Raw genomic sequence first — 11,286 nt, forward strand, 5'->3', positions numbered from 1 at the left:
CTGTACAGAGGAAAAGCTCTGCGAATTTTCCTACAGTCCTAAAAGCTGTTCCTGACTAAGTGAGACACTTGAACCTCACTATGAAACTAAACTTAGGAAAGCATGCTATGGGTCAGGATTGCCTTGGATAAGGTCAAAATAGGATTTGTAACCAGGGATTCCTGAACCTTCTAGAAATGTTTAAAGGATGCTGTATGTATATCATATATACACTTTCACGGGGGGGAGGGCTGTCCATAGCATTCAAAATGTTCTCAAAAGAGTCCTTGACAGAAAAAAAGCCAAACATCAGTGCTTTAAAATAACTATCTTAATGATTTTGGCTGTATAGAGAATAATGTAAGATGGTTAGAGTCTGTTCCTTACGGTAAGTAACTTTTTTCTATTATACTGTTTCTGTTCTGTTTTATTTTACAATTTTGGGGAACTGAGTATTTTTGCAACTTCTCCAAACATCTGTTCATCTCATCTCTCATTTATGAGGCCACCTTGTTCTGGTCACTCCTAATATTTCAGCATCCTTTCAACCTATCTCCCATTTTCCCTACCTCCCTGATTACCTAAGCACATTTCCCCGTTAAATTTATTGTGCTTTTGCCATGTGTCAGGCACAACAACCCTCTAAAAGGCAGGTACTATTTTACAACAACAGAAAAGGTAACATGTCAAGGGTCACACTTGTTTGCAAGTAGCAGAGTTAAGATTCAAAACCAGATAAGACTGAGAGTCCAAAAATAAACTCATATATTTATGGTCAACTGACTTTTGATAAGGGTTCCAAAACCATTCAACAGGGAAATACTAATCTTTTCTACAAGTGGTTCTGGGGTAACCGGATGCCCACATGCAAAAGGATGAAGTTACAGCCCTACCTCACACTATACATAAAAATTTACTCAAAATGGATCCACAATCTAAATGTAAGCACAGAAACTATAAAACTCGTAGAAGGAAACATAAGTGTAAATCTTCATGAACTTAGGTTAAGCAAGGGTTTCTTAGATGACACCAAATGCCCAAGTAACTGAAGAAAAAACTAAATTAGACTTCATCAAAATTTAAAACTTCTGTACTATAAATGACACCATCAAAAAAGTGAAAAGACACCTCACAGACTAGGAAAAATATTTGCAGATCATACATGTGATACAGGTCAAGTATCTAGAAATACACAGAACTCTTACAGCTCAACAATAAAAAGGCAAAAAAATATTTTAAATGGCAAAGGATCTGAATAGACATTTCTCCAAAGAAGATATGCAAATGATCAGTAAGCATATGAAAATGTATTCAACATCATTAGCCATTAGGGAAATACAAATCAAAACCACATTGAGATACCACTTTCCACTCACTAGGATACCTATAATATTACTTCACACACACTAGGATGGCCATAACTTAAAAACATAGTAAATGTCAGCCAGGATATAGAGAAATTGGGACCCTCATACATTGCTGGTGGGAATGTAAAATGATGCAGCTGCTTTGGGAAATAGTTTGGCAGTTCCTCAAAATGTTAAATGTAGAGTTACCATATGATCCCAAAGAACTGAAGATATGCTCACTCAAAAACTTGTATACAAATGTTCATAGCAGCATTATTCACAATAACCAAATGATGGAAACAATCCAAATATCCCTCAACTTATGAACAGATAAACAAATGTGGTATGTCCATACAACAGAATATAATTTAGCAAGAAAAGGAATGAGGTACTGATATATGCTACGACATGGATAATCTTTGAAAACATTATGCTAAGTGAAAGAAGCTAGTCACAAAAGGTCACAGATTATATGATTCCCTTTATAGGAAATGCCCAGAATAGGCAAACCCATAAGAACAGAAAGTAGATTAGTGTTTGTCAAGGGCCTGGGTCGGGGGGGCATAGGGTTAGAGGGAATGGAGAGTGGCTGCTAATGGTATGGGTTTTCTCTTGGCGATGATGAAAATGTCAAGGAATTAGCAGTGATGATTGCACAGCTTTGTGAATATACTAAAAAACACTGAATTGTACACTTTAAAATGGTGAATATTATGGTATATGGATTTTACCTTAATTTTTAAAACAGATTCAAATCCACAATCCAGAGTGTGAACAAACAGCTAACCACTATTCCATACTGTCAACTGTGTAATTATGTACTATTTCTACACTCTACTGAACTGCTTACTCCTTTCGATTGTTCTTCTAGGTTAGTGATTCCCTGTCTATGTTTTGCAATACCTGGGATATCTCTGGTGATCAATGGGTGTCAGAAAATTATCAGCTCCCAATTTTTTATTCATTTAAAAATGGTAAGACTCCTAAAAAATATTTGACTCCTAGATCACAAAATATCTTTAGGAAGTACAGGAGGAAGTGGTATGGCAAAAAATAAAACAATGGCAGTGCTGCAACTTCAAAAAGTTTGTGAGTCACTAATCTATGCAGAATTAGAGAATATACTAAGGATAAAGACAGGATGTAAACCTGAGTGTCACTGAATGACAGGTAATCATGAAGCTTTTGCCAGAAAATACAATGGTTTGTCATAAAAATGCACTGATGAAATGCCTAGGCGGGCAGACCAAATGCCACGTTAAGAAACAAATGCCCACATCCACATCCACTGATTTGTTCCCTTCCATATCATTTAGTTACTGCTGTGTAGTCAAATAAGGATGCTTATGTATTTGCCCTTGTTCTAGTATAAAATTGTTTCTGTATGGCTTATCGTCACCCTGCACCCCCCTTCAGGCTGAGACTCCTGAAAAAAAAAGTTGATGAGAATAAATTTTAAGAAGGTATCATAAGGCTCTGTGAGTAGATAGAAATACAAAGGAGGAGTTTTCTTTTTTTGTTTGTTTTTGTTTTTGTTTTGCGGTACGCGGGCCTCTCACTGTTGTGGCCTCTCCCGTTGCGGAGCACAGGCTCCGGACGCGCAGGCTCAGCGGCCATGGCTCACGGGCCCAGCCGCTCCATGGCATGTGGGATCTTCCCGAACCGGGGCACGAACCCGTGTCCCCTGCATTGGCAGGCGGACTCTCAACCACTGGGCCACCAGGGAAGCCCGAGGAGTTTTCAATGCAGACGATTAGAATAAAAACAATACATTCTGCACTTACAAAATGAAAGATTGATTTCAGCGTTGCCCTTCAAATCCAACATTCGGTTAACTCTGATCAGAGAGAGAAGCCATGATTTGCACTTGGCAGAATGCTATTATTTCAAGTGTTATTTGAACATAATTAAATGCCCACTTATTTCAACAGCTTATATTCCATCTAGTTTTCATCTTTCAGGTCCACGGAGCATGGGTCTGGGCTCTCATTACCTCCCTGAGGAGCCACAGTCTCCCTTTCTTCACAGAAAAACCGTGAGTGTAAAACCCAACCTGACCCCTGGACTGTACAATGAGGATTGAGCTGGCTTGTAGGATTTACATTCTTCAGGATATTAACATTAATGTCCCATGAGCTCTTCCTAAAAACACCAGAAACTATCTCTCTGCCTTGGAGGATGAGCAAATGAGTCCTGGCTTAGTCTGATGTTCCCTTAACTGCAAAATGTCATTCAAGTTGGACCAGAATCACCAGACAATCTCTTTAACATGTGTTCCAGCTCTGACATCCTATTATTACAGAGCTCTTGCTATCTGTTACCACATAGGAAAGACACCTTGGATTACTGAAAACCAGCTCCTCAAGACACAAGTCTTATTTACTAGTGTGACTAGAAAGGCTGACAAGCGATGGGTGTGGCATCATCATGAAAGGAACTGGAAATAAACAAAATGCATTATTTACCCTTGGCTAAGCCAAGGTGCCCAAGGACAGTGGCTGGTTTTGCCTTTGTACTTCAAAGAAGATATAATGGGTGTTCCAGGGGACAACTAAAGGCAAAGAGAGTCCCATGGGAGTACAAACTAATGACAACACCTTTTGGAAGAAAAGGAAGACAACCAAATCTAGAATACTATTAGTAGGAAAAGACCCCTTTAATTTCAGAAATGATCATTTGGGAACATAAAAGGCAACCAATGCATAGAATTCTCATCCTAAAAAGATAAACTGAAAATAGAAACCCAGAAAAAAGAGGCTAGGTGGTCAGTAAGCATAATTAATAATAACAGTCACCTTACATTTGTGTACCAATTTTACATTTCTCAAATGGTTCCAAAGCCACTATCTCATTTGATCCTCACAACAGAGCCTGGCTGTAGTCCTGGCTCTAAACTGAATTAGCTGAGTGATCCCAGGTAAGACACTTAAACTGTTTGGGCCACAGCCTCCTCATCTGTCAAATGAAAAATACCTGCCCCACCCATCTCACAGGCTCTTGTGAGGATCACATGAGAATAAAATAAAATTATTAACTTGCTTTACAAATACAGATATTCTCAACACACATTCACAGATGACAGATACAGAGCAAGTTATTAAGGAAATAGCACATGTTTGGAAATTCACCCCAAATGCATGGTTGACATAATGGAGGACAATTACACTCCCCCACAAGTTTTCTGGAGGACCATGGGTCTGCTTGTGGTATTTATTATGCTCATATGTCTCCCCTGTTAGACTGGAGTCCCCCCCAAAGGGAAGAACTGTCTCTCTTCTTTTTTCTTAAGCTTTTATCACGCACAGGGTGAGCTCAGGATTGGAGGTTGATTACCGACTGACAGTACCAGAGCCAGTTCCTGTCTAATAGGTTATTAAAGCCTACTTAATATTTTATAGTACATGGATTTAATGATTTTTTAATGACTTGAGACCTATACTTTTTTTAAAGATGGTTTTGATGTGGACCATTTTTAAAGTCTTTATTGAATTTGTGGCAGTGTTGCTTCTGTTCCATGTCTTGGCCTTTTGGCCCCAAGGCATGTGGGATCCCAGCTCCCCCACACCAGGGATCCAACCCATACCCCCTGCATTGGAAGGCAAAGTCTCAACCAGGGAAGTTCCTTAATGATCTTTTTATTTTTTACAATAATTAGCTCCTAAATCCAGCCATTGGCTATTTTATACAATATAGTCATCATAAACATTAAAAGGAATATCACAATAGCAGAACTAAAAGTCCTAGATCTGCTACAAACACAATAGATTAATCTTAGTAACCAAGAAACAGATTTGCCAAGGTAACACATGATAATTGTCACAAATTGTTAAGTATAATTCATAACACCTTTATCTTAATGCCAATTACACTAGCAGTTTCCAGACTGGAGAACAAATGAAGAACAAACTTAATTTACCTACTGCTACCAGCACAGCTTTCCATCTATTCTAGGACTGCTTTCCCAATCTCTGTTACCCAATAAAATATTTGTAAATTTTTTAATATTCAGTGCCCCCCCTGGATGGGCAGTCATCTCTACTTCTACAGAATAAAATTGGTAATATATGTATGTAGGGCATGCTGTTGAGTGTTAGGCTGAGAGGACCCCAAGTTCAGGTCAGAAACAAGGGACAGAGAACAGAAGCCTATTTGAAATCAAGCTTCTACTCCCCTGGGAACCACATGGATCTTAGCAACACTGAACAAAGGGCTATAGACAAAGCGATGGAGGACTCTGGACCGTAAACCATTTTTCTATCTCTGGGCTGTATACATTCAGACACGTCACTGTCCTGCATTAGCGCTGTCTACCTTGCCCATACATTATACCCCTACCTGGGCAAATTGTAAATACCGGGATTTTCTGTTTCAGGAGGATTTTAGGTTATACAATGAATTTGTTATCAGATCTTCTAGTCTCTGTAAGAGGAAGATCCAGAGACTGGGGATGCTGTTAATCAACTAGAGGAGTCTGACCTGCAGGAAAGAGTCTGAGACAAAGCCCAAGGTCAGGCAGTCAGAGCTCTGCAGGGAGAAAACAACCCAAGTAGGACAAGTCTTCCTAAGGATACTTTGCTAACCCACTTAGGCAGAACCAACACCCTTATTATGTATTCAGTTGAACCCAACACAGAAAAGGGAGTAGTGGATGTTGGCACATTACTCAAAATCCCTCCACCACCCATACTTTAACCATCTAGTAGTCTTAGCAGCTTACAGGATTTCTAAGGGCAATGCAGGAGCTGGGAGATTGTCAAAAAGAATATGTCTGTCTGTGATCATGGAGAAGGGTAAGATGGAAAAAGAGAAACTGCAGAAAGAGCCACAAACCTCCAGTGCCCACAGAAGACTGTTAGCAGAGTTTTAATTCATGAAAATGGAGACAGAAACATATATTGATCCTTGGAAGAGAGGGGAAATAAAAAGAGGGCTAGCAGCCCATACAGAGGGATCATTGGAGTTGGAACTTCTTGTCTCAAAACCACTCATCTGGTCTTCTCACATGTTAGCATGATCCAACACACTGGTTGAGAAACACTTTTCTAGTCTATTTTTCACACTGCTCAGTGATGAATACAATGTTTGTTGAGAGACCTGAAATACAGACATTAGCACAACACCACCTTGGTACCCAAATTTAATTCATCAAAAAGTGAACAATTTTGAACTCTCCTGAACTGTCGTATATCCAGTATCAACATGTTACATGTCATATCTTGGTGATGCAATGCTCTAAGTCAAGGCACTCAGCCTAAGTAAGGAGGTGCTTCGCAAACACAGTACCACATGTTCCCCTTTTGCACAGAAGAGAAGACAAAAAACTTAATGCTAACTGGAAATGGAACACCCCCTGGCCTCCACTAGCAGCGGAGGCCCATGGCGTAACAGCTAGGGACTTACCAAGACCCATAGAGACTGAATGACACACACACACAAGGCCAAGCAGGTACCTCTCAGAACAGCCATTTGAGACACATTCTGTGCCTCTGCCCTGTCTTCACCTCCTTTTTAGGGCTATCTGTCCCTGTTGGGAAAGAGAGAACCTGACTACTAAGGGACAGAGTCAAGGGAGGACATTCTCTCCTCTTCACCAAGTAGCAAAGACATACTCCTTCTGCAGTTTCCTTCTCAACTGTCATGGTGTCAGCAGATTTCACGGGAGGAGGGATGAGGGAATGGACAGGCTCACTACCCACAGCAATTTTTGGATGCTATTATGAGACTCCACTGGCACTGCTTTAGGATATACAAGTTTGAGCAAGTTGCCCTGCACTTAGAGGAGGGATTAACTAAACCAATTTCACCTAAATCAATCTGCACTGTTCAGATGATATGTTCATGAAGCAAGCAAGTCATTCTGATTTGCGGCAGTACTTCCCGGGGGGTGGCCTTGCAAGGTACAACATGCTAGATGAGGAGTCTAGTAGTCATGAAAGTAAATGGGAGGGAAACAATCGTTCCTTCATGTCCCTAGCCTCTACTCCTGCCCTGCACAGCCCCTCCCTGTCCTCATCCTGGAGCTGCAAGTAAGGAGGTAGGCCTTAAACAAGCAGGAGGCCAAGATACAAGGCCAAGGCTGGGGCCTTAGACCAGTCAACAGAGGATTCTGCACACTGTAGGTGCTTTCAATAAATATTGTTGACTCACCACTGCTAGATGTTAATCATGCTCAGATAGCCATGACTAAAATTATTTATGCCACTTTTCAGTAGAAATTAACTACCAGCCCCCATATGGGCTAAAAATTAGTGAGGTTTGTTTTCAAATGAGTCTGACTCAGATTGTTAGGTTGGAGTACATTAGATATGATTCAAGCCTTAGCGTAAAATAATCACCAATTACTCTGTATGCCTACTTTTATGTATGTTTTCATTCAGTTGCATGTGCACTAGAGGAAAAAAAAAAGAAACAGACTTAGGACCAAAGTAGAGTGATATATTTGGCTCCCAAGGGGATTAATAATGGCAAGTTAGGGTTCCCAGTAAACTAAGGTTGCTACTTACACCCAATCTATTACCCCAATAAAAGGTAAATGAAGAACTTTCTTCCAAAAGTATAGTGCTGAGAGTTTATAGAACCCTTTCATCTTCAAAGGGCCAAACCAAAACTCACAATAGCCAGAACACAATATGATGCCTTTCATACAAGTGAAAGGTCATAGGAATGTCCTAAGGCCACAAAGCCAATGCAACATCAGATTTGGGATGAACTCTCTGATCTTCTTCGCTCCTAGACTTGTATTTCAAGCACATAAATCAAGTTGTGAGGAACAATCAGGAGAAATCTAATTTACATTATATATCTGCATTAAGTTAATTGATTGGGCAGAAATATAGAAAAATAGCAAAGACTCTTTCCCCCCAGGGAAGTGATCAGTGGAGAGAGGTGAAAAGGGGCATGTGAGGGTTAGGGGTAACCAGCCCGGGTAGAGAACGGAGGGAGTCTCCCTATTCAGCATTTCCCTTCTTTTGGAACATTGCCAGAGAACTGATTAGAGTACTGGGAGGGAACAGAATGGGGTTAAAGGCAGCCCCCTTGGCCCAATTTGAGAATCAGAAGAATCAACTCACACACAGTACTTGTCTATTTACATAGCCTCTAATATATTCCTTTATAAGGGCTCCTCTTCACAAACAACCATCACCATCCACCATCCCCACACTCAAAAACCCTCAAAAAGGCAAACTGGTTCACAAGCCAGAGGCTGCATGGCTGGGAGGCTGGGAGTGCACAGATTGATGGGGAGGAGTCCAGGGGACGGGTGGTTGGTGGGAGATTCGGGTGGGCAGGTAGATGTGACGACCACGTAGGAAGAAGGCGAGTGAGCGTAAAGGCGGGTAGGGGAGTGTGGAAGAGAGAAAGTGAAGAACCCAACGACCCCAGGATCCCCAATTTCCTGCTCCGAGAAGAAACACCTCCAAGAAATGCGCTGCATACGAAATGCTAAGTAACCTAATCCTTATCACCGAAAATGTTTCTGTAAATCTACTCCGCCGTTATTTACTTAATTCTTACGAGCCAGGAATGGAAAAACCCCACCTCTCCCGGGTTCAGTCGCAGCCTGTCCTGGGGACCTATAAGTTTTCCCTCTCCCCCACTGAGCTGCTTTCACAGCTAGGCCAGAAATAAGGAACCACCCAGACAGAGACTCGAGGATCGCTCCCCCGGCAGCAAAGGGATTAAGTTTCGCCGGGCCTTCCTGCGGGCAGGCTGTCCGCAGCAACCGGCTGCCGCAGCAGCCACCGCCGGGCGGCCGAGGGGCGCCGCCCGGGCCGAGGAGGCTGCCGGCCGCGGGAGCGTGGGAAGGCGGCGGTGCCCTTTCCCAGACTAGCACCCAGGCTCCAGGAGAGCCGCTCGAGGGGCCGCACCCGGCCCGACCGGGCTCGCGGGAGGCCTCGGACCCGCCCCCGCCCCGCATCGCGGAGTGCAAACTCCGTCCCGGGAGGGCAGCAACGGGGCCCCAGCGGCGCAACGGGAAGCCAGGGCCGGGCCGGGGCGCCCTCCGTCGCCGCTGCCACCTCGAGCCTCGCGGGCCCCGTCATCACGCCCCGCCGAGCGCCGGAGCAGCCTTCTGCCCGCGCCGGGCCCCGGCCGCACCTGAGACGCGGCCCGAGCCGGGGCCAAGCCCTACGCCGGCGGTGGCGCTCGGCCCCCGGGGCCGCGGCGAGGGGGCGCGTTTTACCCAGAGCATTCCCGGCTGCCGGCCATGTCCTCGGCGCGCCCGAGGGCGCCGAGTGCTCGCCTGCCTCCTGCGCGAACTGGCTCGGGCTCCGGCGCGAGCTCTCCGTCTGCCGCCGCCGCCGCTGCCGCCGTTGCCGTCGCCGCTCTAGGCCGCCGCCTGCCTTCGTCGCCGCCGCCGCGCAGCAGCTGGGATCCGCCCGCCCGCGCGCCCCGCCGGGGACAGCACGGCGGCCGCCAAGCTACCGCGGCTGGTTCTCCCGAGCCAAACTTAAGAGTTTTCGCTCCTCAGTCCAGGGGCAGCACCATGACACCGCGGCAGCACCACACTGTCATTTCCGCCGCCGCAGAAGGAGGGGAAAAAAAGGCAATCCTGACGAAAAGGGGGATGGGGTGGGGGCGAACCGGGCTGGGACTGCCGCCCCGAGGGAGCTCTGGGAAGGGCTCGGCAGCACCGGTGCTCGGCCACCTTCCCCGGCTCACCTTCCGCCGCCCCCGCCGCTCCCAGCTCCCCCTGCCCCCCCTCTGGAGGCGCGTTTACATGTTTTCTCCCCTGGCAGGAGTGACCGGAGAAACCTGAGCGAGCAAAGGCAGCGGGTGGGTGGGGTTCGAGCTACTACTGTACCTACCAGCTGATTCCAGCAGCCTTTTCTCCAGAGCCCTGTCATCTTGAAGGAAGACACACGGAGAGGGGCCCGAACGGGTGTGTGTGTGTGTGTGTGTGTGTGTGTAAGAGAGAGAGCGAGCGAGAGCAGAATGTGTGTGAAATGCAGAAGGAAGGCTCTGGCCAAACTCTTCTCCCAGCCGCCAAGCCCCTGGTCCCACAAACCCCCAGGTTAGAACAACGAAAAGGCGGTTGCAACCGGCAGTGAGAAAAGAGTGCCTAGGTCCACCGCACAGGTCCTCGGATGAAGCTGCTCTATGCAAAGTTAACTACAGAGTAAAACAAAAATAGTGGAGGAGACAGAAAAGGGCAGACAATTGAAGGAAACCCAACCCCTCTTTCTTTTTACAAAGGGAGAATGGCTGTGTTTTATTGGCCTTGGGCAGAAGTTGTGGGGATGGATTAAAGCCACCAAAATTTAAAAACAAAACAAAAAAAAAGGGAGAGAGAGAATACGGCTTCATTTACACATTCAAATCCTTGACGGACAAAACAAGAGAGTCGTTAATAAGAGTACAATGAGACAGATGCCAGCCATACAGGTATTCAGTGTCCCTAATAAGCTAATTGGTCCATCTGGAACCTAGAAGCGCTCATTGGTCTGGAGTCAGCCCTTGGGCTGACCTGTCATTGGCTCAGAGACCACCGCCCCACTCACGAGGAGGGTGGGAGAGGGAAGGAGGAGGCCCCAGAGGAAATTCTGGAAGAGGAGAAAAAGGAGAGATGAAAGGGAAAGAAGTGAGAAAATGGGAGGAAACAACCCCCTCTCACATAGGCCTCCCATTACCTTCCATGGGAATGATTCCAGAAAAATTAAGGTAATTCTGGGTGTATCCCGTCAGAGAACCAATAGTAATTAGCCAACACCCCTGTAAAACAATGTGCTAGGACTTCCCTGGTGGTGCAGTGGTTAAGAATCTGCCTGCCAATGCAGGAGACACGGGGTTTGAGCCCTGGTCCGGGAAGATCTCACATACAGCGGAGCAACTAAGTCTGTGCGCCACAACTACTGAGCCTGCGCTCTAGAGCCCATGAGCCCGTGCTCAGCAACAAGAGAAGCCACGGCAATGAGAAGCCTGTGCACCACAACAAAGACCCAAGGCAGCCAAAAATAAA

The 11,286-nt window shown here is 45.3% G+C and overlaps 1 protein-coding gene across 6 annotated transcripts in view; it reads right to left on the reverse strand.

The window, feature by feature from the left end:
- MID2 (midline 2) overlaps positions 1 to 10,448 on the reverse strand; it is a 95,539-nt gene extending 85,091 nt beyond the window's left edge. For 3 of the 6 annotated variants that reach the window (XM_067023230.1, XM_067023229.1, XM_059051341.2), the window contains exon 1: positions 9,511 to 9,689. The gene's annotated coding sequence lies outside the window, so the exon portion shown is untranslated. Of the gene's footprint in view, positions 1 to 9,510; positions 9,716 to 10,135 lie in introns of those variants that run through there. The other 3 variants (XM_059051338.2, XM_067023228.1, XM_059051343.2) reach the window with 3 other exon arrangements.
- Positions 10,449 to 11,286: the final 838 nt, after the last annotated feature.

This window comes from Kogia breviceps, chromosome X, assembly GCF_026419965.1.
Source record: "Kogia breviceps isolate mKogBre1 chromosome X, mKogBre1 haplotype 1, whole genome shotgun sequence".
Classification (NCBI taxonomy): Eukaryota; Metazoa; Chordata; class Mammalia; order Artiodactyla; family Physeteridae; genus Kogia; species Kogia breviceps.